Source organism: Dendrobates tinctorius, unplaced genomic scaffold (assembly GCF_039654945.1).
Source record: "Dendrobates tinctorius isolate UK_male_01 unplaced genomic scaffold, ASM3965494v1 ptg000151l, whole genome shotgun sequence".
Taxonomy (NCBI): Eukaryota; Metazoa; Chordata; class Amphibia; order Anura; family Dendrobatidae; genus Dendrobates; species Dendrobates tinctorius.
Window position 1 is genome coordinate 9524714 of NW_027361818.1, and position 24320 is coordinate 9549033.

The window sequence follows — 24320 nt, forward strand, 5'->3', positions numbered from 1 at the left end:
GGGAGATATGGAGGGGGGGCACACACCTATAGACATGAACACTTCTTAGGGCTCATACCCATTTGCGAGAAAAAAACGGTCCGACAAGATGGACGAGTTCTCTGCGATTTCCGTGCGATTTTTCCATGGAACATCCGTATACAATGCGAGTGTAACAGAAGCTTTTCATACAGCAGTTCTCTCTATGTTAAAACGATGTGTGCAGTTTTTTTTACAATTCTATTTTAACATCGTTTTAACATCAAATAATCCTCTAACATATATATCTGCTGGCTTTTACGCTATTTATCAATATATCTATAATATAACGGGCTAAGCGTCACTCTGTCTGAAGCCTCTATAGACTGCGCAGTCTTGCTCCAGACAGAGTCACGCATCCCCCCCCATGAGATCGCGGAATGCGTAAGCACTGAACACATACCGCAATCTCTGCAACACCTTACCGAGCCCGTGTTGCTATTGCCGCGGGGTCTTGCGCCTTCATGTGACGTCAGGAGAGGGCGGGTTGTGGCGCCGGAATCGGTGCATGCACAGTCCGCACTTACCGCCGCCATTTTGTAGAAGACACTGCAGTGTGTCTTCAAGAAAATGGCAGCGGAAAGCGAGGACTGCGCAGGCACCGAGTCCGGCATCACAACATGCCCACTGCAGGCATGAATCTGCGCAGTCCGCGGTTACCGCTGCCATTTTGTAGAAGACACACTGCAGTGTGTCTTCAACAAAATGGCGGCGGAAAGCGAGGACTGCGCAGGCGCCCAATCCGACACCAAAACACGCCCAGAACAGGACATCGCTGTACACTGGGAAGAAAGGTGAGTATAAATGTTTTTTTTTATGTGTGCAGTTTAATAGGGGTGAGGGGGACCATTCATATCAGGATTGGGGGGTGAGGGGACCATGAATATTAGGATAGGGTGGTGAGAGTGCTATGTATACCAGGATTGGGGGGTGAGGGGATCATGAATATTAGGATATGGGGGTGAGAGGACCATGCATACCAGGATAGGTGGGTGAGAGGACCATGAATATTAGGATATGGGGGTGAGAGGACCATGCATACCAGGATAGGTGGGTGAGGGCACCATGCATACCAGGATTGGGGGGGTGAGGGAACCATGCATATTAGGATAGGGGGGTGAGAGGACCATGCATAGCAGGATTGGGGGGTGAGAGGACCATGTTTACCAGGATAGGGGGGTGAGGGGACCATGCATACCTGGATTGGGGGGGTTAGGGGACCATGCATACCAGGATGGGTGGGTGAGAGGACCATGCATACCAGGATTTGGGGGTAAGAGGACCATGCATACCAGGATTGGGGGGGTGAGAGAACCATGCATACCAAGATAGGGGGTGAGAGGACCATGCATACCAGGATTGGGGGATGAGGGGTACCATGCATACCAGGATAGGGGGGTGAGAGGACCATGCATACCAGGATAGGGGGGTGAGGGCACCATGCATATCAGGATAGGGGGGTGAGAGGCCTATGCATACCAGGATAGGGGGATGAGGGGTACCATGCATACCAGGATAGGGGGGTGAGGGGACCATGCATACCAGGATAGGCGGGTGAGGGCACCATGCATACCAGGATAGGGGGTGAGGGGACCATGCATACCAGGATGCATTAACCCCTTTTTACCCCACTTGCCACCACAACAGGGCAGTGGGAAGAACCGGGCAAAGCTCCAGATTAGGCGCATCTATTAGATGCGCCTTTTCTGGGCAGCTGGGGGCTGCTGTTTTTAGGCTGGGGGGGGCAAGATCAATGGCCCCTTACCAGCCTGAGAATTTCAGCCCTCAGCTGTCGGCTTTAGTCAGGTTACTTGTCAAAAATAGGGGGGACCCCACAACGATTTTTTTAATTATTTAAATAAAAAAACAGCATAGGGACCCCTCTATTCTTCACAACCAACCTGGCTGAAGCCGACAGCTGAGGGATGCAGCCCCCAGCTGTAAGCTTCGTCTGGTTGGTTATCAAAATGAGGGGCACCCCACGTCGGGTTTTCATTCATTCTGCTCTCCTGCTGGCAAAGCAGGAGAGCAGAATCACAGCCACGATCTGCACCAGCCGCCGGGAACAGAGCTTACTGTAGCGCTTCTTCCCGACACCGTCCGTGTGGTCCTGATGCGGCACACTTGTGCGGAACACACGGATAGCTCCGGCACCAGTTTTTCCTGTACCGGAATTATTTTGACGTGTGAAACCGCCCTAACATGGCTAATGGATGTTTAGAATACCCTTGAAAACCATTGTGCAAGTATGTTAGCACAGCTGAAAACAATTTGGCTGACTAGTGAAGCTATACACCTGACCTTCCTTTGACATTGGACAGAGGAAGATTGGAAAAAAGTGTTATGGACAGACGAATCCAAGTTTGAGGTGTTTCGATCACACAGAAGAACATTTGTGAGATGCAGAACAACTGAAAAGTTGCTGGAAGAGTGCCTGACACCATCTGTCAAGCATGGTGGAGGGAATGTGATGGTCTGAGGTTGCTTCAGTGCTGGTAAAGTGGGAGATTTGTACAAGGCAAAAGGGATTTGGAATAAGGAAGGCTATCACTCCATTTTGCAGCGCCATGCCATACCCTGTGGACAGCGCTTGATTGGAGCCAATTTCATCCTAGAACAGGACAATGACCCAAAGCACACCTCCAAATTATGCAAGAACTATTTAGGGAAGAAGCAGGCAGCTGGTATTCTATCTGTAATGGAGCGGCCAGCGCAGTCACCAGATCTCAACCCCATTGAGCTGTTGTGGGAGCAGCTTGACCGTATGGTGCAAAAAGCCAAACCAACTTGTGGGAGGGGCTTCTGGAAGCATGGGGTGACATTTCTCCAGATTACCTCAGCAAATTAACTGCTAGAATGCCAAAGGTCTGCAATGGTGGAATTGCTGCAAAGGGAGAATTCTGTGCCGAAAGCAAAGATTGAAGGAGAAAATTATTATTTCAAATAAAAATCTTTTATCCAAACCTTGTCAATGTCTGGACGAGATTTTAAACTCATTTGGCAACTCATTTGATCAATAAAAGTATGAGTTTTCATGGAAAACACAAAATTGTCTGGGTGACCCCAAACTTATGAACAGTAGTGTGTATATGTATATATATATATATATACATACACACACATAATATATAAAAAAAAAAGATAGAGAGATATAAAAGTCGGTAATTCATCTGTCGGCTTCTGTAAAATGAATGCAGGAGCCGACAGTATAGAAGAGATGGATTACAGTAAACCATTGCAGAACAGTTAGATTTATATATGTCCCTCACTAATAGTGTTAGTATGTGTGTGTAAAATTTGGGACCTGTATGTATTTAGTAAAAGAATGTATTCATGGGAAAAACTGGCGTGGGCTCCCGCACAATTTTCTGCGCCAGAGAGGGAAAGCCAGTGAGTGAGGGCAGATATTAATAGCCGAGAAAGGGACCATGGTTATTGTCCCCCCAGCTAAAAACACCTGCCCCCAGCCACCCCAGAAAAGGTGCATCTCTAAGGCCTCTTTCACACATCCGGTGTCAGGGGTCCGGCGGCCTGCGGCGAATAGCCGGGCCGCCGGATCCGGCCTGCAGCGATGACACCGGATGTACATGCGGCCCCTGATGCGGCTTGGAGGACATTTAAAGGAGCCGCAGCACCGGGGGTCGAGAGAGCCAGCCGGAGAGAGATCGGGAGGCGAGAGAGCAGCCAAAGAGACAGCGGGGGACGAGAGAGCAGCCGAAGAGAGAGCGGGGGACGAGAGAGCAGCCGAAGAGAGAGCGGGGGACGGACGAGAGAGCAGCCAGAGAGACAGCGAGGGACGAGAGAGCAGCCAGAGAGACAGCGAGGGACGAGAGAACAGCCGAAGAGAGAGCGGGGGACGAGAGAGCAGCCAGAGAGACAGCGGGGGACGAGAGAGCAGCCAGAGAGACAGCGGGGGACTACAGAGCCAGCCAAAGAAAGGTATGGAGCGTATGGAGACAGAGAGAGAGAGAGGGGAGGGGGAGAGAGAGAGATGCGCGCCGGGCACTTGTGGGGTTAAAACTCATAGTGCCCGGGCATGCGCAGTTGAAAAAGCCGGTCCGGCGCTGCAAAAAAACGTTGCAGCCAACGTTTTTTGCAGATGCCGGACGGCGCATGTTTGCCGTATCCGGCAAAACCCGGAGGCGCCGCATGTCCATCCGGCATGATGCGGCGATCATTACATTCTATGTGAAAAAAACGGATTCAAATCCGGATCCGGTTTTCACAAATTTCGCCGCATCATGTCGGATTTAAAAAAACGGATGTGTGAAAGTAGCCTTAGATGCGCTAATACTGGAACTTACCCTCTCTCTTCCCACTGCCATGTAGCGGGTGCCATATGGGGTAATAAGGGGTTAATGTCACCTTTGCATTGTAATGTGACATTAAACCCTTTCTGACATCAGATGTACTATCCCGTCCACGGTACCCGGGCCCCATGACCGGGGATGGGATAGTACGTCTTTTGGGGGGGCTATGGGCGCCGCTGATCGCGGCCGGGTGTCAGCTGATTATCACAGTTGACGTCTGGCACTATGTGTCAGGGGATGTCACGGACCGCCCCCAGCATGTTAACCCCTGGCACACTGCAATTAAACATGATCGCAGTGTACCGGGGGATTAGGGTGCATTGGAAGGGAGGGGGCTCCCTGCGTGCTTCCCTGAGACCTCCAAAGCAGCGCGATGTGCTGCTCTGCTCTAAGGGCCTCCTTCCCTGCAGGCCCCCGGATCCAAGATGGCCACGGGGGCCTACAGGGAGGCGGCTTCCTCAGTACCTGTAGAGAGCAGGCTCTGAGGAAGTCTGTACAGCGCCTGTCAGATCGCTGATCTGACACATTACAGTAATGTGCCCCCCTGGAACAATATCATAAAGTGAAAAAAAATAAGTTTAAAAATAATTTATAAAAAAATCACTAAATAAATGAAAAGAAAAAATCCCTAATAAATTCATTTTTTGGAAATAAAAAAACAAAATAAAACAATAAAAGTACACATATTTAGTATCGCCGCATCCGTAACGACTGCTCTATAAAACTGTCCCACTAGTTAACCCCTTTGGTGAACCCCTTAAAAAATAAAAAACAAAGCAAAAAACAACAGTTTATCATCATGCCGCCGAATAAAAAGTGTAAAAACACGTGATCAAAAAGACGTATATAAATAACCATGGTACCGCTGAAAACGTCATCTTGTCCTGCAAAAAACGAGCCACCATACAGCATCATAAGCGAAAAAATGAAAAGGTTATAGCACGCAGAATAAAGCGATGTAAAAATAATTATTTTTTATATAAAACTGTTTTCATTGCATAAAAGCGCCAAAACATAAAAAAAAGACAAATGAGGTATCGCTGTAATCGTACTGATCCGAAGAATAAAGACAGCTTTATCAATTTTACCACACACGGAACGGTGTAAACACACCCTCCAAAAGAAATTAATGAAATGCTGGTTTTTATTCATTCCCAAAAATCGGAATAAAAAGCGATCAAAAAATGTCACGTGCCCGAAAATGGTACCAATAAAAACGTCAACCCATCCCGCAAAAAATAAGACCTCGCATGACTCGGTGTGTCAAAATATGGAAAAATTATAGCTCTCAATATGTGGTGATGCAAAAACTATTTTTACAATAAAAAGCGTCTTTTAGCTTGTGACAGCTGCCAAACATAAAAACCGCCATAAATAGTAAATCAAACCCCCCGTTATCACCTCCTAAGTTGAGGAAAAATAAAATTGAAAAAAAATGTATTTATTTCCATTTTCCCATTAGGGTTAGAGGTGTGTTGGGGTTAGGGTTGGAGTTAGAATTGGGGGGTTTCCACTGTTTGGGCACATCAGGGGCTCTCCAAATGCAATATGGCATCTCATCTCAATTCCAGCCAATTCTGCGTTGAAAAAGTCAAACAGTGCTCCTTCCCTTCCAAGCTCTGCCATGCACCCAATGTTAGGAACGGCGGAATGCACTAAATAAAAATATAAATAAAGTGCGTTCGCCGCTCTGGGTCCACCGTGCAGTAGATGAAATAACCGCTGCTAAGTGGTGGCAGGAGCAATATGGCGGTATTGCACACAGGGTTAAACTCCTCCCAGGTGTGCAGAGCAATCTCAGTTAAACTCACGGAGATGCCGAAAGTACAAAACACAAATAACTGAGCCTGTTGTAGTCACAGTACTCAGTAAAAACCGCACACACGGTATACGGTTACAGGAGTAGCCCAAGACGGCGGCACTACGTCCGTCTAGACCTACCGTGTGCACGGCGTTGCAACGGCGAATGCAATGGAGGCTGCTACTGCAGCGCGGCGTGGACACTGCCGCCAAATGACAAAGGCAAGGCGCAAGCTCAATGTCGGATGCTAGCAGCTGTGCAAGTTGAAGCAGAGGACCGCTGGCGCTGAAACTAACTCAGTCCCTATTCACATGCGTAATATCAGAGGGAAGGGGTTTCAAATGAGTCAGTCACCAGAATCATACATCCGTCCTCATACACACAGCAGCAAGTAGGACTATACTAGCGCATGGCGGAACAGCCATGCGCGCCATTTAAAGCAGCCGGGACCTTCTGCACGCCTCCAGATCTCTGTGATGGACCAATGAGAAGTGGAGCGGGACCTGAGCACATGACTCCCGATCTCCAATGGGAGATCGTCCCATGCGCATGCCCAGTAAGAGGACAGAAGGACTTAGCCTCAGGAGAGATTTGCTGCAAGGCAATCTCCTCTGCAGTGGAAAGATAGGAGGAGAGTGCAGAATGTGAGGATCTGGATCCCTGCTGAGTAAACGCAGGAATCTGACTCCTAACACCCAAACAGTGGTTTACCCCCACATATGGGGTATCAGCCTACTCAGGACAAATTGCACAACAACTTTTGGGGTCCAATTTCTCCTCTTACCCTTGGGAAAATAAAATATTAGGGGCAAAAATTTTTGTGGAAAAAAAAAAGTGTTTTTTTTTTACTATGGCTCTACGTTATAAACTTCTGTGAAGCACTTGGGGGTTCAAAGTGCTCACCACACATCTAGATAAGGTCCTTGGGGGGAATAGTTTCCAAAATGGGGTCACTAGTGGGGGGTTTCAACAGTTTAGGCACATCAGAGGCTCTCCAAACGCAACATGACACCTGCAGACCATTCCATCAAAGTCTGCATTCCAAAACGTCACTACTTCCCTTCCGAGCCCCGACGTGTGCCCATACAGTAGTTTTCTCCCACATATGGGGTATCAGCGTACTGAGGAAAAATTGGACAACAACTTTTGGGGTCCCATTTCTCCTGTTACCCTTGGGAAAATAAAAACATTGGGTACTAAAATATCATGTTTGTGGAAAAAATATTATTTTTTTATTTTCACACCCGGGCGTTATAAACTTCTGTAAAGCACTTGGGGGTTCAAAGTGCTCACCACACATCTAGATAAGTGCCTTGGGGGGTCTAGTTTCCAAAATGGTGTTACTTGTTGCGAGTTTCCACTGTTTAGGCACATCAGGGGCTCTCCAAACGTGACATGGCGTCTGATCTCATTTCCAGCCAAAAAACACAAATGGCACTGTTTCCCTTCCGAGCTCTGCCATGCGCCCAAATAGTCGTTTACCCCCACATAATGGGTATCAGCGTACTCAGGACAAATTTAACAATTACTTTTGGGGTCCTGTTACCCTTGGGAAAATAAAAATTGGGGGTGAAAAGCTCATTTTTGTGGAAAAAATTTGATTTTTTAATTGTACAGCTGTACGTTATAAACTTTTGTGAAGCCCTTGAGGGTTCAAAGCTCTCACCACATATCTAGATAAGTTCCTTGGGGGGTCTAGTTTCAAAATGGGGTCACTTGTGGGGGGTTTCCACTGTTTAGGCACATCAGGGGCTCTCCAAATGTGACATGGCGTCCGATCTCAATTCCAGCCAATTTTGCATTGAAAAAGTAAAACAGCTCTCCTTCCCTTCTGAGATCTGCCATGCGCCGAAACAGTGGTTCCCCCCCACATATCAGGTATCAGCGTACTCAGGACAAATTACACAATAACTTTTGCAGTTCAATTTCTCCTGTTACCCTTGGTAAAATAAAAAAAATTGGACCTGAAATAATTTTTTTGTGAAAAAAAGTTAAATGTTCATTTTTTTTAAAACATTCAAAAAATTCCTGTGAAGCATCTGAAGCCCTAAGAAGGCTAATGGATGGTTAGAATACCCTTGAAAATCCTTGTGCAAGTATGTTAGCACAGCTGAAAACAGTTTGGCTGCTTAGAGAAGCTATGAACCTGACCTTCCTATGAGTTTGCTTTGACATTGAACAGAGGAAGATTGGAAAAAAGTGTTATGGACAGACGAATCCAAGTTTGAGGTGTTTTGATCACACAAAAGAACATTTGTGAGAACAACTGAAAAGATGCTGGAAGAGTGCCTGACACCATCAGTCAAGCATGGTGGAGGTAATGTGATGGTCTGGGGTTGCTTTGGTGCTGGTAAAGTGGGAGATTTGTACAAGGTAAAAGGGATTTGGAATAAGGAAGGCTATCACTCCATTTTGCAGCGCCATGCCATACCCTGTGGATAGTGCTTGATTGGAGCCAATTTCATCCAACAACAGGACAATGACCCAAAGCACACCTCCAAATTATGCAAGAACTATTTAGGGAAGAAGCAGGCAGCTGGTATTCTATCTGTAATGGAGTGGCCAGCGCAGTCACCAGATCTCAACCCCATTGAGCTGTTGTGGGAGCAGCTTGACCGTATGGTGCAAAAAGCCAAACCAACTTGTGGGAGGGGCTTCTGGAAGCATGGGGTGACATTTCTCCAGATTACCTCAGCAAATTAACTGCTAGAATGCCAAAGGTCTGCAATGCTGGAATTGCTGCAAAGGAGCATTCTGTGCTGAAAGCAAAGATTGAAGGAGAAAATTATTATTTCAGGATAGGATTAGATACACGGCTCAGCAGTCAGTATCACACAGGATAGGATTAGATACACGGCTCAGCAGTCAGTATCACACAGGAAAGGATTAGATACACAGCTAAGCAGTCAGTATCACACAGGAAAGGATTAGATACACAGCTAAGCAGTCAGTATCACACAGGATAGGATTAGATACACGGCTCAGCAGACAATATCACACAGGATAGGATTAGATACACGGCTCAGCAGACAGTATCACACAGGATAGGATTAGATACACGGCTCAGCAGACAGTATCACACAGGATAGGATTAGATACACAGCTCAGCAGCCAGTATCACACAGGATAGGATTAGATACACAGCTCAGCAGTCAGTATCACACAGGATAGGATTAGATACACAGCTCAGCAGTCAGTATCACACAGGAGAGGATTAGATACTGACTGCTGAGCAGTGTATCACACAGGATAGGATTAGATACATGGCTCAGCAGTCAGTATCACACAGGATATGATTAGATACACAGCTCAGCAGTCAGTATCACACAGGATAGGATTAGATACACAGCTCAGCAGTCAGTATCACATAGGATTAGATACATGGCTCAGCAGTCAGTATCACACAGGATAGGATTAGATACACAGCTCAGCAGTCAGTATCACACAGGAGAGGATTAGATACAAGGCTCAGCAGTCAGTATCACACAGGATAGGATTAGATACACAACTCAGCAGTCAGTATCACACAGGATAGGATTAGATACATGGCTCAGCAGCAGGGCCGGACTGGGACTAAAATTCAGCCCTGGCATTTGAAGTTTCACAGGCCCACTAGTCACATAGTGACTATATAATATCTTTGTACACTTGTAGTTTACAAGAAGTGAGAGGAGATTAACACAACTATATAACATTTAGTCACAGCTGTGCCCAGTATTTCAGCTCAGTCCTATTTATTGCTTTTAGGTACAGTACTCCTCCCAAATCTCTGTCCTCTTTTGTATGCATGATTACAGAATTCCTGGCAGAACTGCCCCCTATTGGGCAACCAGACCCCCTGGTCATAGCCTCCCCTATCATACCTCCCAACTTTTGAAGAAGGGAAAGATGGACAAAGACTGCGGCGCCCGCAGCTGCAAATTTTGGCCACGCCCAGCCACACCCATTTCACAACTAGTCACACCCATGTCCACACCTAATCACACCCATTTAGCACTGCTGATCACACTGACTGGTACTGAGGGCACAGTGGCTGGCATTATGGGCACACTGACTGGCACTAAGGAAGAGAGAAAACAGAGAGAGAGAGAAAAAAGAAAACCGAGAGAGTGAGAAAGAAAGGGGAAAGAAAGAAAGAACAGTAATAGACAAAGAAAGAACAGTGAGAGACAGAGAAAGAACAGAGAGAGAAAGAAAGAGGGGAAAGAAAGAACAGAGAGAGACAGAGAAAGAACAGAGAGAAAGAAAGAGGGGAAAGAAAGAAAGAACAGAGAGAGACAGAGAAAGAACAGAGAGAGAAAGAAAGAAGTAAAAAAAAGAAAGAACAGCGAGAAAGAGAGGAAAGAAAGAGGGGAAGAAAGAACAGAGAGAGAAAAAAAGAAAGATTAGAGAGAGAAAGAACAGAGAGAGAAAGAAAATGAGGGAAAGACAGAACAGAGAATGAAAGAACAGAGGGAGAACGAAAAAGAGAGAAAGAAATAAAGAAAGATTCTATAAAGATACTATAGCAGCCCGGCTCCCATTGTAGTGCCCACCTGAGCCTCCCGGTGCAGGATCTATCATGATCCGCTCACATGGCCGGCATCCCCCATTCCAAGGCGATCCTGCTGTCTGCGCTGTCGGAGGAGGACACGGTGATGGATCTGAAGCATTCCTGGTTCCGTCACAATCTCCTCAAGAAATTGTCTCATTTCCGGTCAGCTTCCAGCACATCACTTCCGGTGGAACGTCATGTGTGTGTTTTAAAATGCTCCTCGGGGCTCCGCCGTGTACTCCTGTGTCCGTGGGAAAAGCACGCTTTGTATGCTTTGTACACACTTGGCTCCGCTCCGTACATCCCGTACACATATGGCTCCACTCCGTCCACCTCGTACACGGGTGGCTCCTCTCGTACACCTCGTACACGCGTGGCTCCTCTCCGTACACACGGCTCCTCTCCGTACACCTCGTACACGCGCGGCTCCTCTCCGTACACACGGCTCCTCTCCGTACACCTCGTACACGCGCGGCTCCTCTCCGTACACCTCGTACACGCGTGGCTCCTCTCCGTACACACGGCTCCTCTCCGTACACCTCGTACACGCGCGGCTCCTCTCCGTACACCTCGTACACGCGCGGCTCCTCTCCGTACACCTCGTACACGCGCGGCTCCTCTCCGTACACCTCGTACACGCGCGGCTCCTCTCCGTACACCTCGTACACGTGCGGCTCCTCTCCGTACACCTCGTACACGCGCGGCTCCTCTCCGTACACCTCGTACACGCGCGGCTCCTCTCCGTACACCTCGTACATACGGCTCCGCTCCGTACACCTCGTACACACGGCTCCTCTCCATACACCTCGTACACACGGTTCCTCTCCGTACACCTCGTACACGCGCGGCTCCTCTCCGTACACCTCGTACACGCGCGGCTCCGCTCCGTACACCTCGTACACGCGCGGCTCCTCGCCGTACACCTCGTACACGCGCGGCTCCTCGCCGTACACCTCATACACACGTGGCTCCACTCCGTACACCTCATACACACAGCTCCGCTCCGTACACCTCGTACACGTGCGGCTCCTCTCCGTACACCTCGTACACGTGCGGCTCCTCTCCGTACACCTCGTACACGTGCGGCTCCTCTCCGTACACCTCGTACACACGCGGCTCCTCTCCGTACACCTCGTACACACGCGGCTCCGCTCCGTACACCTCGTACACACGGCTCCGCTCAGTACACCTCGTACACACGGCTCCGCTCCGTACACCACGTACACACGGCTCCGCACTGTACACCACGTACACACGACTCCGCACCGTACACCACGTACACACGACTCCGCACCGTACACCTCGTACACACGCGGCTCCTCTCCGTACACCTCGTACACACGCGGCTCCGCTCCGTACACCTCGTACACACGCGGCTCCGCTCCGTACACCTCATACACACGCGGCTCCGCTCCGTACACCTCGTACACACGCGGCTCCGCTCCGTACACCTCGTACACACGGCTCCGCACCGTACACCACGTACACACGGCTCCGCTCCGTACACCTCGTACACACATCTGTGCTCCGTACACCTCGTACACACATCTGTGCTCCGTACACCTCGTACACGCGCGGCTCCTCTCCGTACACCTCGTACACACTGCTCCGCTCCGTACACACACGGCTCCGTTCCGTACACCTCGTACACACTGCTCCGCTCCGTACACCTCGCACACACGGCTCCGCTCCGTACACCTCGTACACACACGGCTCCGCTCCGTACACCTCGTACACACACGGCTCCGCTCCGTACACCTCGTACACACGGCTCCGCTCCGTACACCTTATACACACACGACTCCGTACCGTACACCTCATACACACACAGCTCTGCTACATCCACACTGTAAATCCTGACCCCACACATACTTACCTCAACCAGCACCATGACAACAGCAAAGCAGAGTCTTGCAGACGGTAGAGGCAAGGCTGTGCGCACAGGACCTGTTATGAGGTCACAGGAAGGGCGGAGTCAGGGGTGACAAGAACGGGGGTCTGGACAAAGGCTCCTGATCATGTGACCCCCTTGACTCCTCCCCTCCTGTGACCTCATCACAGGTCCTGCGAACAGAGCGAGCAGGCAAGCGAGTGCGACGCTGTGAGTGGCTGCGGGGGGGAGGAGGTCTCATGCTACGGCGAGGATGGGGGGCGTGGCGGTTTATCTCCCTGCAGTGCGGGAGGAACTTGAAACTATCACCGCTATGCCCGCAGAGGGCCGGCGGCAGGAGCAACAGTGGCTGCAGCAGCTGGCAAGCGGCCAGATGCCCGCGGCCCAGCGGGAAAATGCCCGGTTGGTTATATTGCCAATCCGGGCCTGCTCAGCAGTCAGTATCACACAGGAGAGGATTAGATACAAGGCTCAGCAGTCAGTATCACACAGGAGAGTATTAGATACAAGGCTCAGCAGTCAGTATCACACAGGATAGGATTAGATACATGGCTCAGCAGTCAGTATCACACAGGATAGGATTAGATACACGGCTCACCAGTCAGTATCACATAGGAGAGGATTAGATACACGGCTCAGTAGTCAGTATTACACAGGATTGGATTAGATACACGGCTCAGCAGACAGTATCACACAGGATAGGATTAGCTACACGGCTCAGCAGTCAGTATCACACAGGAGAGGATTAGATACATGGCTTAGCAGTCAGTATCACACAGGATAGGATTAGATACACAGCTCAGCAGTATCACACAGGAGAGGATTAGATACACGGCTCAGCAGTCAGTATCACATAGGATTAGATACACGGCTCAGCAGTCAGTATCACACAGGATAGGATTAGATACACAGCTCAGCAGTCAGTATCACATAGGATTAGATACACGGCTCAGCAGTCAGTATCACACAGGATAGGATTAGATACATGGCTCAGCAGTCAGTATCACACAGGATAGGATTAGATACACGGCTCACCAGTCAGTATCACATAGGAGAGGATTAGATACACGGCTCAGTAGTCAGTATTACACAGGAGAGGATTAGATACAAGGCTCAGCAGTCAGTATCACACAGGATAGGATTAGATACATGGCTCAGCAGTCAGTATCACACAGGATAGGATTAGATACACGGCTCAGCAGTCAGTATCACACAGGAGAGGATTAGATACACGGCTCAGCAGTCAGTATCACACAGGAGAGGATTAGATACACAGCTCTGCAGTCAGTATCACAGGATAGGATTAGATACACGGCTCAGCAGCCAGTATCACACAGGATAGGATTAGATACACAGCTCAGCAGCCAGTATCAAACAGGATAGGATTAGATACACAGCTCAGCAGCCAGTATCACACAGGATAGGATTAGATACACAGCTCAGCAGTCATCACACAGGATAGGATTAGATACACAGCTAAGCAGTCAGTATCACACAGGATAGGATTAGATACACAGCTCAGCAGTCAGTATTACACAGGATAGGATTAGATGTGGGTCGCCCTTGCACACCCAGGGCAGCGGGGTACTCGGTACCGGGGCGGTGTCAAGGTGGGAATGTGTCACAGCAGCGGTGACCCGGTCCGTGGCCCTGGGTGCCCAATATCAATGGCGGTGATGTTAATGGTGTTAAAGTTTATATGAATAGTTTGTGACGCCACTCGTGGTGTTTGGCAAGTAAGATGTTGAGCCAACGCTGCATGCAGATCCGCTGGGACTGATGGTGTGGTGCAGCAGAGATGGTGTAGCTCCCCACAGGTGGAGCTGTAGTCCCAGGGCAGTGTAGGTGCAATGGATGAGGAGAGGCACAGAATGGTATAGATGCTGTTACTCAGGTGTAGCGGTGCTGGAATAACTGGAGGAAACCCGAGTATGCGGTTCCAAAGCTTTACTCACTGTTTGCAGTTCACTCAACTGCCTGCCTCCGTACTGTGTTCTCCAGGTCAGGGCTCCAGGCAGGATAGGATTCTCCTTTCCACACTCCGCCAACATGTACCTTACTGAACGACTCCTCCAATGCGCCTTTTGGTGCGAAGCACTCCAGTACTTAGTTACCCTGGAATGCCTCACTCTAGGTGTTCCTAGTCTTTACTTGTATGACAGACAGCTGTAGCCTGCTTCGGGGACTCCACTCTGCGTCTCGGCTCACTATCCAGTTGCTGTTGTGTCCCAAATCTATGATGGGAGTAAGGCATTAGCGGCTCACTACTCCTCCGGTGTCTGCTGCCGGACATAAAGATCCGATCAACCTCGGGGACCGGGCCCCGGCCTTTGCGCTCTCTGGACTGGAAGGGTTCTCTATCTTTCTTCAACCTGCTTCCCACCGTCCTTCTATTCTCCTTCGTTCCGATCTGTTCTCTCTCTCTTATGGAAGGTTAGGTTATCAATCTTATCAGTCTCTTTCTCTGGTCTTTCTCGTGCCAGCAGCCCAGATCACTGGGACCTGCTGCAGCACGTCCCTCAGACACCCATCTTCTCTCTCCTCTAACCAACTACCCTACCTCCTAACTCTCTCTTCCCACTCTTTTATATCCTCTCACTCCACTCGCCTCCCAGCACATCTCATGTTACGAAGCAGGGTTCCACGAGGGGTGCTCTGCCAACCCCCAGCCTGAAGCTGTTAGGTGGCCCCACTGAACTATCCTGTGTGTGGAATGCAGGTGTGGAGCATGGTCAGGAGTTCCCACCTTACCTGGATGGTGGGGCACTACACCTTAGGAGAAGGTGCAGTACCTCTGTGGCGACTGAAGCCTCAGGGGCGCCACAGATGCACATCTCAGCAGCCAGTATCACACAGGATAGGATTAGATACACAGCTCAGCAGTCAGTATCACACAGGATAGGATTAGATACACAGCTCAGCAGCCAGTATCACACAGGATAGGATTAGATACACAGCTCAGCAGTCAGTATCACACAGGATAGGATTAGATACACAGCTCAGCAGCCAGTATCACACAGGATAGGATTAGATACACAGCTCAGCAGTCAGTATCATACAGGATAGAATTAGATACACAGCTCAGCAGCCAGTATCACACAGGATAGGATTAGATACACAGCTCAGCAGTCAGTATCACACAGGATAGGATTAGATACACAGCTCAGCAGCCAGTATCACACAGGATAGGATTAGATACACAGCTCAGCAGCCAGTATCACACAGGATAGGATTAGATACACAGCTCAGCAGCCAGTATCACACAGGATAGGATTAGATACACAGCTCAGCAGTCATTATCACACAGGATAGGATTAGATACACAGCTAAGCAGTCAGTATCACACAGGATAGGATTAGATACACGGCTCAGCAGTCAGTATCACACAGGATAGGATTAGATACACGGCTCAGCAGCCAGTATCACACAGGATAGGATTAGATACACGGCTCAGCAGTCAGTATCACACAGGATAGGATTAGATACACGGCTCAGCAGCCAGTATCACACAGGATAGGATTAGATACACAGCTCAGCAGTCAGTATCACACAGGATAGGATTAGATACACAGCTCAGCAGCCAGTATCACACAGGATAGGATTAGATACACAGCTCAGCAGTCAGTATCACACAGGATAGGATTAGATACACAGCTCAGCAGCCAGTATCACACAGGATAGGATTAGATACATAGATACACGGCTCAGCAGTCAGTATCACACAGGATAGGATTAGATACACAGCTAAGCAGTCAGTATCACACAGGATAGGATTAGATACACGGCTCAGCAGTCAGTATCACACAGGATAGGATTAGATACACAGCTCAGCAGTCATTATCACACAGGATAGGATTAGATACACAGCTCAGCAGTCAGTATCACACAGGATAGGATTAGATACACAGCTCAGCAGCCAGTATCACACAGGATAGGATTAGATACATAGATACACGGCTCAGCAGTCAGTATCACACAGGATAGGATTAGATACACAGCTAAGCAGTCAGTATCACACAGGATAGGATTAGATACACGGCTCAGCAGTCAGTATCACACAGGATGGGATTAGATGCACGGTTTTTATGTGCAATATCATCATTATAATGTGTTATAACCACAGTTGGTTACTATGCTCGGGGAACGTCGGGCTCTTCAGCTAGTTACCCCATAAAGGGATAGTGGTCAGGCTACTTTCACACTTGCGGTTTTTCTGCGCTGGGCACCGTGTGCAGTGCAAACGCACATAAAAAGCGCATCATGCATTTGTGTGCGTTTTTTGCGCTGATGTGCGCATTACCATGTGCACGTCAGCGCACCCATTGACTATAATGGGTGTTTGGGTGAAAAAAAAACGCATTGCGTGCGTATGCTTTTTTTGGGACAAGTCGGACGCACAAAAAATGCAACAGGATGCATTTTGTGCTCCCGAGTGCACACTACAAAAAAACGCATGTGCATGTGCACCAATGTAAAGTATAGGAAAAAACCGCAAGTGTGACACCAGCCTCTGAATTGTAACAATTGGCCTGGTCATGAACGTGGAAACCACACCTGGGAGTAAAGGGGTTAAGCCTGGCTTAGTAATGGAGAAGCGTCAATAAGACACCTATCCATGACTAATCTTGAAGTTTGTAAATGGTTAAATAAACACATGCAGAATAAAGTATTTTAATGACATAAAAGAACACAGTTTCTCCATCTTTATTCTTCTGCCCTCGATCTCCTGTCGCTCTCAGTCTGTGAAGAGCGGGATTAGAGGGCTGCACTGACAATCCAACACAACGGGCAGCACTATGAACACATTTTATAAGTGGCCTTAAACTTGTAAATAACTCATGAAAGAATAAAAATACATTAAAACCAAGCACACCATTGTTTTTCTTGTGAAATGCTCAATAAGCTTGATGTGTCACATGACCCTCTTCCCATTGGAAAAAATAAAGTTGGATCCAAAATGGCCAAAATCAAAATTGCCGCCATGGTCACCCCCCCATCTTGAAAAGTTTCCCCCTCCCATATACTAATGTGCCTCAAACAGGAAGCTGATGTCACCAACCATTCCCATTTTATTTAGGTGTATCCATATATATGGCCCACCCTGTATTTGTTACAGGAGATCGTGGGCTTTGTTTGGATTTAGCAGAAGAATAAAGACGGGAAAACTGGGTGTCCTTATATTTCATTACAATACTGTGTTCTGCTTGTGTGTGTGTTTAGTTAACCCATTTGGAAAACTTCAGGATTAGTAATGGATACATGTCTTATCGACGCTTCTCCATTATTAACCAGGCTTAATGTCACCTTACAATATAAAGGTGACATTAACCCCTTATTACCCCATACGGCACCCGCTACAGGGCAGTGGGAAGAGAGAGGCTAAGTGCCGGAATTGGCGCATCTTAGAGATGCGCCTTTTCTGGGGTGGCTGGGGGCAGATGTTTTTTGGCGGGGGACAATAACCATGGTCCCTCTCTAGGCTATTAATATCTGCCCTCACTCACTGGCTTTCCCTCTCTGGCACAGAAAATTGTGCGGGAGCCCACAACAGTTTTTCCATTAATACATTCTTTTATTACATACATACAGGTCCCAAATTTTACACACACATACTGCTAACACTATTAGTGAGGGACATTAACTGTTCTGCAATGGTTTACTGTGTGTAGACCATCTCTCAGATCCTGTCGGCTCCTGCTTTCATTTTACAGAAGCCGACAATTGAATATCGGCTATTCTGCTATCTCTGTATGAAATATAAAGACATATATATATATATATATACATATAACATATACCGTATATACACACACGTCAGTGACACATACAATTAGTATAGTGTTGCTGGCTATAAATTATAGGGGGACCCCACGCCATTATGTTCCTTGAAATAATCATTCATTAATTAAACACGTCCGTAATTTTGCACCAACACCAGACTAATTGTATTTATATATCATTTACAGATATATTATATATATTATGTGTATATATCTATTATATAGTTACCTAAAATTGTCCGTCATCCACTTCCGTCCGGACGTCCTCGAATCCCACAATCCACGTATTCCAATAAGACATCCGCTAGTGGTACCAGGCCCTTGCGCAGAGCCACCAGTGGGACACCGCCGGGACCCCCACTGCCGGACCCCCGCCGAGGCTTGTGGCCTGAGCTGGAGATGAGGTGCGGGCGCCCTCTGGTGGCGCAAACCACTGTCTTTCCTGCCGGCTGTGACTGCACAGAGGTGGGTGGGCAGGCAGCGGCGGGACACACACACGAATGTACACACACACAGACATGTACTCACATATATACACACATAGACATGTATACATATACACACAGTGCAATGTCCCCACACACACATTCATGTGCAGGCGCATACACACATACAAACACGCACATACAAGCGCATACATACACAGTATAATGAACCCACACACGCAGATATACACATGGAGATACACACACAGTATGATGCCCCCACATACTCACACACACGGCATACATACAAGCACACATACACACATGGACGCCGGGTATATAAAGATGGAGGCCGCCTGACATCACACCGCCCCAAGATTACAGGATGACGTCGGAGGAGAACTTGGTGGGAGCTGATGAAGTGGAGGACGAGGGCTCTCTGTCTATTTTATTCTGTAATAGAACATTTCTCTGTTTTTTTCTCCTTTGCTAAAAGTATCGGTAATGGCCGGCTGTCATACTGACGGCTGACATCAGCAATACGACTTATCAGCTGCCAGAAAAAGCCGACATCAACCCCTGTATTACCCTGGAAGAGCGGGGTAACCGCCAGCTGTGGAGTCTCTCATAGAGGCGCCAATTCCGGGGTGGCTGCTGGCTGCCATTTTCAGCGTGGGGGGCCGCAAAACGCTGAGATTTCCAGCCCCCGGCTGTCTGTGATACCTTGGCTGGCAATAGAACATATGGCGGAGCCCGCGCCAATATATTTATTTAAATAACTAAAGAAACAAAAATAATAATAATAATAAGGCTTCCCTGTATTTTTCATTGCCAGGGAAGGTAACAGCAGGTAGCGGAGGGGGCGGCCGCCAGTAGCTGCTGGGTTTACCTGCGCTGGCAAGACGAAATACAGCGAAGCCCTACACATTACCAGGAAAGTAAATAGATTGCCAGACTGACACTTTATTATTAACCCCCCCACCCTGCACAGAAACAGGTTCTTAACTAAAAATGCATTTCATTACATACATTGGGAGAGAGACAGCCGCCCCCCCAGCGCCACAGAGCTGCCCCCATCAAGATGTCACTGCCCTCCCAATGAGATCGCATCCGGCCCAAATCTAGTATAATCCGATTTGTTATCGTATTGCACTCGTCCGTATTACTCACAAATGGGTGTGAGCCCTTACTTGTAGCTGAGACCCCAGTAACGCCCCTCCAATAATGTAACGCCTCCACTCCCCCCAGTAACACCTCTGCTCACCCCAGTAACGCCTCCACTCCCCCCAGTAACACCTCCGCTCCCCCAGTAACACCTCCGCTCCCCCCAATAACACCTCCGCTGCCCCTAATAATGTCTCTGCTCCCCCCAGTAACACCTCCGCTCCCCCCAATAGCGCCTCCACTCCCCCCAGTAACGCCTCCGCTGCCCCCAATAGCGCCTCCACTCCCCCCAGTAACGCCCCTCCAATAATGTAACGCCTCCACTCCCCCCAGTAACACCTCTGCTCACCCCAGTAACGCCTCCACTCCCCCCAGTAACACCTCCACTCTCCCCAGTAACACCTCCACTCCCCCCAATAACACCTCCGCTGCCCCTAATAATGTCTCTGCTCCCCCAGTAACACCTCCGCTCCCCCCAATAGCGCCTCCACTCCCCCCAGTAACGCCTCCGCTCCCCCCAGTAACGCCTCCGCTCCCCCCAGTAACGCCTCCGCTCCCCCCAGTAACGCCTCCGCTCCCCCAGTAACGCCTCCGCTCCCCCCAGTAACGCCTCCGCTCCCCCAGTAACGCCTCCGCTCCCCCCAGTAACGCCTCCGCTCCCCCAAGTAACGCCTCCACTCCCCCAAGTAACGCCTCCACTCCCCCCAATAACGCCTCCGCTCCCCCTTCCCGCAGGCTCCGGTGCTGTAGGACTGAGCTGCCGTCTCTATTCTCTGACTTCTCCGTCTCGCTGCTCTTTGCTTCCTGCCGGTGTCAGACCTAAGGACTGGTGGAAACCCCGAAACAACGTCCCCGGAGCGTGAGCTGCGATCTCAGGGTCCCCAGACCAGATCACTCTTTATACCAGGGTCTGTGCAGCAGATCTCTCCTTATATCGGGGTCTCTGAGGCGGATCCCTCCTTATATCGGGGTCTCTGAGGCGGATCCCTCCTTATATCGGGGTCTGTGTGGCAGATCGCTCCTTATATCGGGGTCTGTGCGGCGGATCCCTCCTTATATCGGGGACTCTGAGGCGGATCCCTCCTTATATCGGGGTCTCTGAGGCGGATCCCTCCTTATATCGGGGTCTGTGCGGCAGATCCCTCCTTATATCGGGGTCTGTGCGGCAGATCCCTCCTTATATCGGGGACTCTGAGGCGGATCCCTCCTTATATCGGGGTCTGTGCGGCGGATCCCTCCTTATATCGGGGACTCTGAGGCGGATCCCTCCTTATATCGGGGTCTCTGAGGCGGATCCCTCCTTATATCGGGGTCTGTGCGGCAGATCGCTCCTTATATCGGGGTCTGTGCGGCGGATCCCTCCTTATATCGGGGACTCTGAGGCGGATCCCTCCTTATATCGGGGTCTCTGAGGCGGATCCCTCCTTATATCGGGGTCTGTGCGGCAGATCCCTCCTTATATCGGGGTCTGTGCGGCGGATCCCTCCTTATATCGGGGACTCTGAGGCGGATCCCTCCTTATATCGGGGTCTCTGAGGCGGATCCCTCCTTATATCGGGGTCTGTGCGGCAGATCTCTCCTTATATCGGGGACTCTGAGGCGGATCCCTCCTTATATCGGGGTCTCTGAGGTGGATCCCTCCTTATATCGGGGTCTCTGAGGTGGATCCCTCCTTATATCGGGGTCTCTGAGGCGGATCCCTCCTTATATCGGGGTCTCTGCGGCAGATTGCTCCTGATATCGGGGTCTCTGAGGTGGATCCCTCCTTATATCGGGGTCTCTGCGGCAGATCCCTCCTTGTATCAGGGGGATCCACTCTCCGGATTTGTCTTTCATTGCTGAGGCTGTTTGCAGCGCATCGGCGCCATCTAGTGGTGATGTGCGGTATCGGCAGTAGCTGCTTGTCCCTCTGATCTTCCCGTCCCTGGCTCTGCAGTGGTGCATTGTGGGAAGAAGAAGCTCATTACCTCAGAGGACAGCCGCCATTTTGCCCCCCTGGTCCATGGCTGGTATGGAGGGTGGTCTGCATTAGTCGGGGTCACAGTGATGGGGGAGACTCCTGCTGGAAGCTGTGACCAGAGGGGTCTCCTCTCCCCCAGCCCTTATTACTGGCTGGGATCTGTAGTTCTCCAGTAAGGAGCTCGGTGCTGTGTCCCTATGACAACTCTGCAGGGTGCTGTGGCCCTTGTCCCAGGCCCCTCCGCTCCCCCAGACATCCCCCAGCACAGACCCTGCAGCCATTGCCATCTCTGCTGCCGGCCGCCATGCTGACGGTTTCCTCCATAGTGAGGGGTCACTAGGAGTTATTACTGGGCTCCTCCTCCTCTGGACCCCTCCTGGGGGAATGTGCCCCCTCACATGAGGCCACTGCAGCCCCCATTACCCCTGTCACCCCCCAGGGCGGTTTACCCATTAATGGCCGGACAATCCCTCCACTTCTGACCGCTGCCCCTCTATGAGGTGAGAACTCTGGAAGCTTCCATGGACCCCGGGGAGTCTGACACTGGCTTCTCCTCACATATTGGCCTTCATGTCAGTGGTAAGATTATTAACCCTTCAGGTGCTTCACAGGAGTTTTTGGAATGTTTAACCCCTTCATGACAGGATCTTTTTGCGGTTTTGTTGTTCGCTCTCCTCCTTCCCAGAGCCATAACTTTCTGATTTCCCGTCAGTATGGCCGTGTGAGGGATCGTTGTTTGCGGGACGAGTTGGACTTTTGGACGTCATCATTGCTTTTACCATGTCGTGTAACAGGAAGCGGGAAAAAAACTCCAAGTGCGGTGAAATCGCAAAAAAAAAAGTGCCGCCCCAGACTGGTTATTTCTTTGGCTTTGTTGCTGGGTCACTAAGGCTGTGTGCACACGCTGCGGATTCAGCTGCGGACCCGCCGCCGTGTACAGCGCCATGTCAGCCTGTGCAAGACAGAAACCGCTGTGCAGAGGCCGCGGACTACAATCCCCAGCAGGTCAATTGTGCTGGATCCGCAGCGGTGTCACACCTTATCCTTATGAAGAGAGAAACCGCAGATCAATCCGCAGCGTGTGCACAGAGCCTTACTGTCTGTCCTCTCCCTGCGCCAGGACCTGGGAGGGGGCAGCAATCAGTGCAGGCTCCTCATCACCTGGCTGCAATCAGCTCCTGGGAGTCAGCTCTGAGGTGTCATTAGGGCGGAGTCAGCAGGGGATGCTGTGATTGGCTGCTGGGGGTCTCCTGTGCAACCTGCAGCAGCTGCTCCTTATACTGAGGATGGTCTGCAGGTTTGTGTGTGAGCTGTGCACATTGTGGAGCCGCAGCTCCAGGGAAGGTACAGGAGACGGCTGCTCTGTGGAGGGGGCACTTACAGCTGTGTACACTTGTGTCTTGTAGGTGAGACCCCCAGTAACGCCTCCGCTCCCCCCTTCCCGCAGGCTCCGGTGCTGTAGGACTGAGCTGCCGTCTCTATTCTCTGACTTCTCCGCCTCGCTGCTCTTTGCTTCCTGCCGGTGTCAGACCTAAGGACTGGTGGAAACCCCGAAATAACGTCCCCCCTGAGCCCGGACCGTGAGCTCTGATCACCGGGGGGTGCAGTGGATTCCTCATCTCGGTGGGATCCATTCTCCTGGTAAGAATCTGTTACGTTCTGTGTTACCTTCCTCTCAGGCTGTGTTCACACGTTGCATTATTTTATTGCGATTCTGTGATTCAGTTCAGAGCAGCCGCGGAGTCTGAGATCTCCGGAATCTCCTGCTCTCCGTCTTCCATCCTCAGTAGTTTCTTCTCTTGGGTTCTGTAGATGCGGCGTCTCTTCTGACAGCGTTTTGAGCAGCAGACATGTACCCCTGAGGCTGTGAGCACCCGCGGAGGATCTGCGGCAGCTTCTGCTGCGGTGTACAGTACCTTCATATCCTATAGAAAATGGAAACCGCAGTCAGTGCACACGGTGCGGATTTTTCCACGCAGATTTGCTGCGGTTTCAAAACTGCAGCGTGTCAATTCTTTGTGCGGATTCCACAGCGGTTTGGCACCTGCTCTATGACAGAGGTCAAACCGCAGAATCCGCAGGGAAAACCGCAGATAAACCGCAGCAGGTCTGCAGCGTGTGCACATTGCCTAATAGCTGTGGGTGCAGTCGTGATCCACCCGTGGCTGTTGGCCCGCTAATTGCCACTGTCAGTCTCTGACCAGCAAATCCGAAGAGCAGACAATGTGTGCACACAGCCTAATGAGAATAAGTGAAGAAATACCAGTGCACTAAATAACTAACATGGGGTATCCGCTACACACTCTATTTTTGAAAAGAAAAAAAAAAAATCATGAAGCGGTCGCACTGTGACAAGGTATATCCAGCTGGGACAGTAACTACTCTCTAATTTAGAAACCCACCTAGTGTGAACAGTGGCAGAGAGTCACCAGATCCC

General features: G+C 49.9%; 1 long non-coding RNA gene across 5 annotated transcripts in view; it reads left to right on the plus strand.

Annotated features, from left to right (window-relative positions):
- The first annotated feature begins 21903 nt into the window (after positions 1 to 21903).
- The window catches only part of LOC141050238 (uncharacterized), a 135035-nt gene continuing 132618 nt past the window's right edge, over positions 21904 to 24320 (plus strand). For 2 of the 5 annotated variants that reach the window (XR_012220493.1, XR_012220489.1), the window contains exons 1-2: positions 23096 to 23227; positions 23331 to 23524. This is a non-coding gene — a long non-coding RNA (uncharacterized lncRNA). Of the gene's footprint in view, positions 22463 to 23095; positions 23228 to 23289; positions 23525 to 24320 lie in introns of those variants that run through there. The other 3 variants (XR_012220491.1, XR_012220492.1, XR_012220490.1) reach the window with 3 other exon arrangements.